Below are 7,672 nucleotides of genomic sequence, written 5' to 3'. Positions count from 1 at the left end.
CATCGGCATCCCCGAGAGGGTGGAGAAAAACAGAGGTATAGAAGAGATATTTGAACAAATTGTAGCTGAAACTTCCCTAATCTAGCAAGGGAAACAAACACTCATGTCCAAGAGGCAGAGAGGACTCCTCCCAAGCTCAACCACGACAAACCTACGCCACATCACATCATAGTGCAATTGGCAAATATTAGATCCAAGGATACAGTATTGAAAGTGGCCAGGGCAAAGAAATTTCTCACGTACCAAGGCAAAGGTATCAGAATTACGTCAGACCTGTCTAAACAGACGTGGAATGAGAGAAAGGGTTAGGGGGGCATTTTAAAACTCAGAGATAAACATGCAGCCAAGGATCCTCTATCCAGTAAGGCTGTCATTCAGAATTGATGGAGAAATAAAGACCTTTCAGATTTGCCAGTCATTGGCCAATTTCATAACCATGAAACCAGCCCTACAGGAGATATTAAGGTGGGTTCTATAAAAGTGATGCAGAACAGAAAGCCACAATCTATAGAAACAAAGACATTACAGGCAACATGGCATCATTAAAATCATATCTCTCAATAATCAGTCTCAATGTAAATGGCCTAAATGCTTCCATAAAGCACCACAGGGTTGCACATTGCATAAAAAGACATGACCCATGCATTTGCTGTTTACAAGAGACTCATTTTGAACCTAAAGATACATTCAGACTGAAAGAAAAGGGATGGAATACTATCTTTCACACCAATGGACCTAAAAAGAAAGCTGGGGTAGCAATTCTTATATCAGACAGATTGGATTTTAAACTAAAGACTACAGTTAGAGATACAGAAGGGCACTATATTATTCTTAAAGGATGTATCCAACAAGTGGATATGACAATTATAAATATATATGCCCCCAACAGGGGAGCAGCAAGATACACAAGCCAAATCTTAACCACAATAAAGAGACATATAGATAAAAATATGTTAATAGTAGGGGACCTCAACACTCCACTATCAGAAATAGACAAGCACCTAAGCAGAAAATCAACATAGAAACAAGAGCTTTGAATCCCATACTCGACGAGTTGGACCTCATAGATATATATAGAACACTACACCCCAGAAAAAAGAATACTCATTCTATTCCAATGCCCATGGAACATTCTCAAGAATAGACCATGTTCTGGGACACAAAACAGGTCTCAATCGATACAAAAAGATTGAAATTATCCCCTGCATATTCTCAGACCATAACGCTTTGAAATTGGAACTCAACCACAAGGAAAAATTTGGAAGAACTCAAACACTTGGAGACTAAGAACCATCCTTCTCAGGAATGACTCAATAAACCAGGAAATCAAAAATCAATTTAAACAATTTATGGAGACCAACGAAAATGAAAGCACAATGGTCCAAAACCTATGGGATACTGCAAAGGCAGTCCTAAGGGGGAAATACATAGCCATCCAAGCCTCACTCAGAAGAATAGAAAAATCTAAAATGCAGTTTTTATATTCTCACCTCAAGAAGCTGGAACAGCAACAGAGGGACAGGCCTAATCCACTCAAGAGGAAGCAGTTGTCCAAGATTAGAGCAGAAATCAATGAATTAGAAACCAGAAGTACAGTAGAGCAGAGCAACAGGACTAGAAGCTGCTTCTTTGAGAGAATCAATAAAATTGACAAACCGCTGGCAAGACTTATCCAAAACAATAGAGAAAGAACCCAAATTAATAAAATTATAAATGAAAAAGGAGAGGTCACAACCAACACCAATGAAATTGGAAGGATAATTAGAAACTTTTATCAACAGCTATATGCCAATAACTTAAGCAATATGGAAGAGATGGAGGCCTTCCTGGAAACATATAAACTACCAAGACTGAAACAGGAAGAAATTGATTTTTTAAACAGGCAATTAATTCTGAAGAGATTGAGTCAGTGATAAACAACCTTCCAAATAACAAAACTCCAGGCCCAGATGGTTTTCCTGGGGAATTCTACCAAACATTCAAAGAAGAAATAATACCTATTCTCCTAAAGCTATTTCAAAAAATAGAAACAGAAGGAAAGCTACCAAACTCATTCTATGAGGCCAATATTACCTTGATCCCCAAACCAGGCAAAGACCCCATCAAAAAGGAGAATTACAGACCGATTTCCCTAATGAATATGGACGCCAAAATCCTCAACAAGATCCTGGCTAATAGAATCCAACAGTACATTAAAAGGTTTATCCATCATGACCAAGTGGGATTCATCCCTGGGATGCAAGCATGGTTCAACATTCACAAATTGATCAGCGTTATCCATCATATCAACAAGAAAAGACTCAGGAACCATATGATCCTCTCAATTGATGCAGAAAAAGCATTTGACAAAATACAGCATGCTTTCCTGATTAAAACCCTTCAGAGGGTAGGAATAGAGGGTACACTTCTCAATCTCATAAAAGTCATCTATGAAAAGCCTACAGGAAATATTATTCTCAACGGGGAAAAGCTGGGAGCCTTTCCCTTAAGATCAGGAACACAAGGATGCCCACTCTCGCCACTATTATTCAACATAGTACTATAAGTCCTGGCAACAGCAATCAGACAACAAAAAGTGATAAAAGGTATCCAAATTGGCAAAAAGAAGAAGTCAAACTGTCTCACTTAGGAGATGACATGACACTGTATATGGGAAACCCAAAAAAAAATCCACTCACAAACTATTAGAAGTTATAGAACAATTCTGTAATGTGGCAGGATACAAAATCAATGTTCAGAAATCTGTTGCATTTCTATACACGAAAAATGAGATGAAAACAGAAATTAGGGAATCCATCCCATTTAAAATAGCACCAAAAAGCATACGCTACCTTGGAATTAACTTAACCAGAGCTGTAAAGGATCTATATTCTAGAAACTATAAATCACTATTAAAAGACATTGAGGAAGACACAAAGAGATGGAAAAATATTCCATGCTCATGGATCAGAAGAATTAACATAGTTAAAATGTCCATGCTACCCAGAGCAATCTACACTTTCAATGCTATCTTGATCAAAATACCAATGACATTTTTCAATGAACTGGAACAAACAACCCTTAAATTTGTGGGGAACCAGAAAAGGCCCCGAATCACCCAGAAATTGTTAAAAAGGAAAAACAAAGCTGGGGGCATCACCATGCTGGATTTCGAGCTGTACTACAAAGCTGTGATCACAAAGACAGCATGGTACTGGCACAAAGACAGACACATAGACCAATGGAACAGAATAGAGAACCCAGAAATGGACCTTCGGCTCTTTGGGCAACTAATCTTTGAGTAAGCAGGAAAAAACATCCAGTGGAAAAAAGACATTCTTTTCAATAAATGGTGCTGGGAAAATTGGACAGCTACATGCAAAAGAATGAAACTTGACCACTCTCTCACACCATACACAACGATAAACTCCGAATAGATGAAAGACCTCGATGTGAGACAGGAGTCCATCAAAATCCTAGGGGTGAGCAATGGCAGCAACCTATATGAAATCGGCCAAAATAACTTTTTTCATGATACATCTCCAAAGGCAAGAGAAACAAAAGATAAAATGAACTTGTGGGACTTCATCAAGATAAAAAGCTTCTGCACAGTCAAGGAAACAGTCAAAAAAACTAAGAGGCAGCCCACGGAATGGGAGAATATATTCGCAAATGACACAGCAGATAAAAGACTGGTATCCAAGATCTACAAAGAACTTCTCAAACTCAATACATGAGAAACAAATAAATCATAAAATGGGCAGAAATTATGAACAGACACTTTTCCAATGATGACATACAAATGGCTAACAGACACATGACAAAATGTTCAAAATCATTAGCCATCAGGGAATTTCAAGTCAAAACCACACTAAGATACCACCTTATGCCAGTTAGGATGGCAAAAATTGACAAGGCAAGAAACAACAATTGTTGGAGAGGATGTGGAGAAAGGGGATCCTTCTTACATTGTTGGTGGGAATGCAAGTTGGTACAGCCACTCTGGAAAACAGTGTGGAGGTCCCTTAAAACGTTAAAAATGGACCTACCCTATGACCCAGCCATTGCACTACTGGGTATTTACCCCAAAGATACACACGTAGTGAAGAGAAGGGCCATATGCACCCCAATGTTCATAGCAGCATTGTCCACAATAGCTAAATCGTGGAAGGAACCGAGATGACCTTCAGCAGATGACTGGATTAAGAAGTTGTTGTCCATATATACAATGCAATATTACTCAGCTATCAGAAAGATCGAATTCTCAACATTTGCTGCAACATAGAAGGCACTGGAGGAGATAATGCTAAGTGAAATAAGTCATGCGGAGAAAGACAATTATCATATAATTTCTCTCATCTATGGAAGATAAGAAGTAGGAAGATCAGTAGGGGGAGAAAGGGATAAAGAAAGGGGGGTAATCAGAAGGGGGAATGAAGCATGAGAGACTATGGACTATGAGAAACAAACTGAGGGCTTCAGAGGGCAGGGTGCGGAGGAATGGGATAGCCTGTTGATGGGTAGTAAGGATGGCACGTATTGCATGGTGCACTGGGTGTTATACGCAACTAATGAATCATCAAACTCTACATCAGAAACCGGGAGGTACTGCATGGTGACAAATATAATAAAAAATTATAAATAAATAAATAAATAAATAAATAAATAAATAAATAAATAAAACAGGATCTGGAAGAAAAGAATATATGCAAGCTTAATATTCAGCTTCTTATGTAATTTAGAACATATAAATTCATTCCCTCTTGATTAAAATCTAGCATTAAATAATGTGTCCTGGACTGTATCTGCTATTTGTCCTACTTGAAAGGTCTGGTAGATTATTTCCAATCAGCTGGGAAAAGACAACAGCTCAAAAGCAAGAGTGTGAGGTTTTAGATTTTTAGGCCAGGGCAACGTGCCACTGATTACTTCCCATTAATAAGTTTTCATACAGAAATACATTGATAGTCTTTTAGGGAATCTTGCTTGTCTGTAAGTCCAGAGTTTTCCCACAGGGTGACATATAGCAATTTGAAAAGTATTTTATGATCTTTTAAAATACAAGAGGAAGACTTTAGACAAGATGTTTGTCATTAATTTCTCCCTCATCTATGGACAACAGAAGAGCTATCAAGAGAAAGAAGACTTTGGGAATCAACAGAACCCTAGAATTTTGTTGCTTTTTTATAATAATACTTTTTGATTATATTTTGTTAGTCACCATACAGTACATCCCTGGTTTTTGATGTAAAATTCGATGATTCATTAGTTGTGTATAACACCCAGTGCACCATGCAATACGTGTCCTCCTTACTACCCATCACCAGTCTATCCCATTCCCCCACTCCCCTCCCCTCTGAAGCCCTCAGTTTTGAATCATAGCAGGTAAGCATGAACAACAGGGATTCATAAATTTGTAGTAACATAAATCGGTAATAAAGACTCCATGGGCTATAGATGACCAGAAAAGTACATAAATTCCTTTTCTATGAAAAAGTAAATTTTGAATGAGTAGCTGATACATGCAAGTAGCATGATATATGTGTATATATATATATATATATATATATATATACACATTTCCTTTGAAGTCTATAATTTAGTTGCTTCAAGATTTCCCCCTCAAATTCATCTGAATTAGACAGGAGGTCACTGTAGTAAGGGTCCTGTTCTTTGTCTACACAGGGCTACCTATGAGACGTTATGTTTGATCCAGTCTCTGTAAAAAATGATTATCCCAATGGACATCATTAAGAATCAGAAGTATGTATTATCTTCTTAACATGGTCATGAAACTGAATTTAAATAATATTTATAATAACACAAAGAAAACCTCATTAAACATTCTCATAATATAATCTTAAATCTTAAAAAAAAACATGACACTGGCAGTTCAATTATATTGCATAGAGAATAAAAACATGGTAACTTAAGGCAAACTGATATAGCAAAGAGAGACATCTCTTTCACTTTTCATGTTATGAAAACGATCAAAATTTTAAACCTCTTAAACCTGTTTTATCTTCTACAATATGGTGATAACACCAGTACTTAATGGAGTATGTTGATGTGGGCTGCAAATGGGCTCAAACTATAACCTTCAAAGTAATTAATACAGTGCCTGGCACACCCTTGAATTTGATCAATATTATTATGTACTATAAGCAATAAACCCAGCTTAGAGATGGAAGTTTCACTAGAAATATAAATTCAATCTCTCCATTTTGTTGTGTAAGACGAGGACCTGAGTGTAAAAACAAATGTTCTCAAGGAGAAAATAAGTTAATTACAGTGCTTATTGGAAAAATGTCTTCTTTGGTCCTGTGTCAATTATACTCTCCTGATTTCATGCTTTCCTTTAACTTTTGTCAATTGTATTTCATTTTTAGTCATTGCAATATGGGTGACAAGCAGGACTTTGAAAGAAGCATTAGAAAAAAAATGTCTTTATCACAAAAATCCAGAATCTAAATGTGTCCTCTGAGCAGATAATTACAGGGAATAATCTTTTAAAAAAATGTGCAAAGTTCTGACTTTAAGGGGAATTCCAAAATGCAGTTCCAAAAGACACTATATCTTTTTGCAGATTTTGGAAACAGTTTCTCTCTCTCTCTATCTCTTTTTTTTAAGACTTTATTTATTTATTTGACAGAGAGATAGCCAGTGAGAGAGGGAACACAAGCAGGGGGAGTAGGAGAGGAAGAAGCAGGTTCCCAGTGGAGCAGGGAGCCCAAAATGGGGCTCGATCTCAGGACCCTGGAATCAGGCCCTGAGCAAAAGGCAGATGCTTAACAACTGAGCCACCCAGGTGCCCGTGAAAACAGCTTTTAATCTATTACTCAATAGTGCAGTCTGATGGGCGATGAGTCACTCTATTAACAGTGCAGTGAAAATCTTCAGGTTTCACTGCTTCCTTAATTTCCAAACACTAGAGCAGACACTTGACTCCTTCAATCTCAACTTTTTACCTGCTTCAAGGAAATCATCCATGAGAGATATCAATTTAAAGTAGTCTTTACATCATATTCTACTGTTATGATATATGTGGTCACTATATATTCATGATATGCCTCAATAAAATAAAATACAATAAAATAAAATAAAAACATAGTAATTCTTACATGAGGGGATGAATTGCTAAATGCCTTGATAGACTTCTTGGTTTGAATTATAAGTCAATTTTCTAGCATTCATATTGATGTCACACTTTATTTTATAATAATATTTTTTTATTATATTATGTTAGTCACCATATAGTACATCCCTGGTTTTTTATGTAAAGTTCGATGATTCATTAGTTGCATATAACACCCAGTGCACCATGTAATACGAGCCCTCCTTACTACCCATAACCAGTCTATCCCATTCCCCCAACCCCCTCCCCGCTGAGGCCCTCAGTTTGTTTCCCAGAGTCCATAGTCTCTCATGCTTCATGATATGAGCCTTTTAAGGGTGCTATTGTTTTCTCTAGAATAGTTGTTTATTCCACTTCCAAGAACCTCAGAAGGCTTGAGATATCAGGTAGAATTCAGTTGAGATCTTCTTTCTTCTTTTAAAAATAGTGACAAATAGACCTTTTGTAGAAAATGAAAAATGGTCTACAGCTACATTTCCTGTATATTAATAAAAAGTTTGAAGCTTTTCCATTTAATTATTCTGTATAGCTTTTATAAAATATTTCCTACATTTTAAT

Source organism: Ursus arctos, unplaced genomic scaffold (assembly GCF_023065955.2).
Source record: "Ursus arctos isolate Adak ecotype North America unplaced genomic scaffold, UrsArc2.0 scaffold_5, whole genome shotgun sequence".
NCBI lineage: Eukaryota > Metazoa > Chordata > Mammalia > Carnivora > Ursidae > Ursus > Ursus arctos.
The sequence above is the reverse complement of the archived record's forward strand: the minus strand, read 5'-3'. Positions refer to the sequence as shown.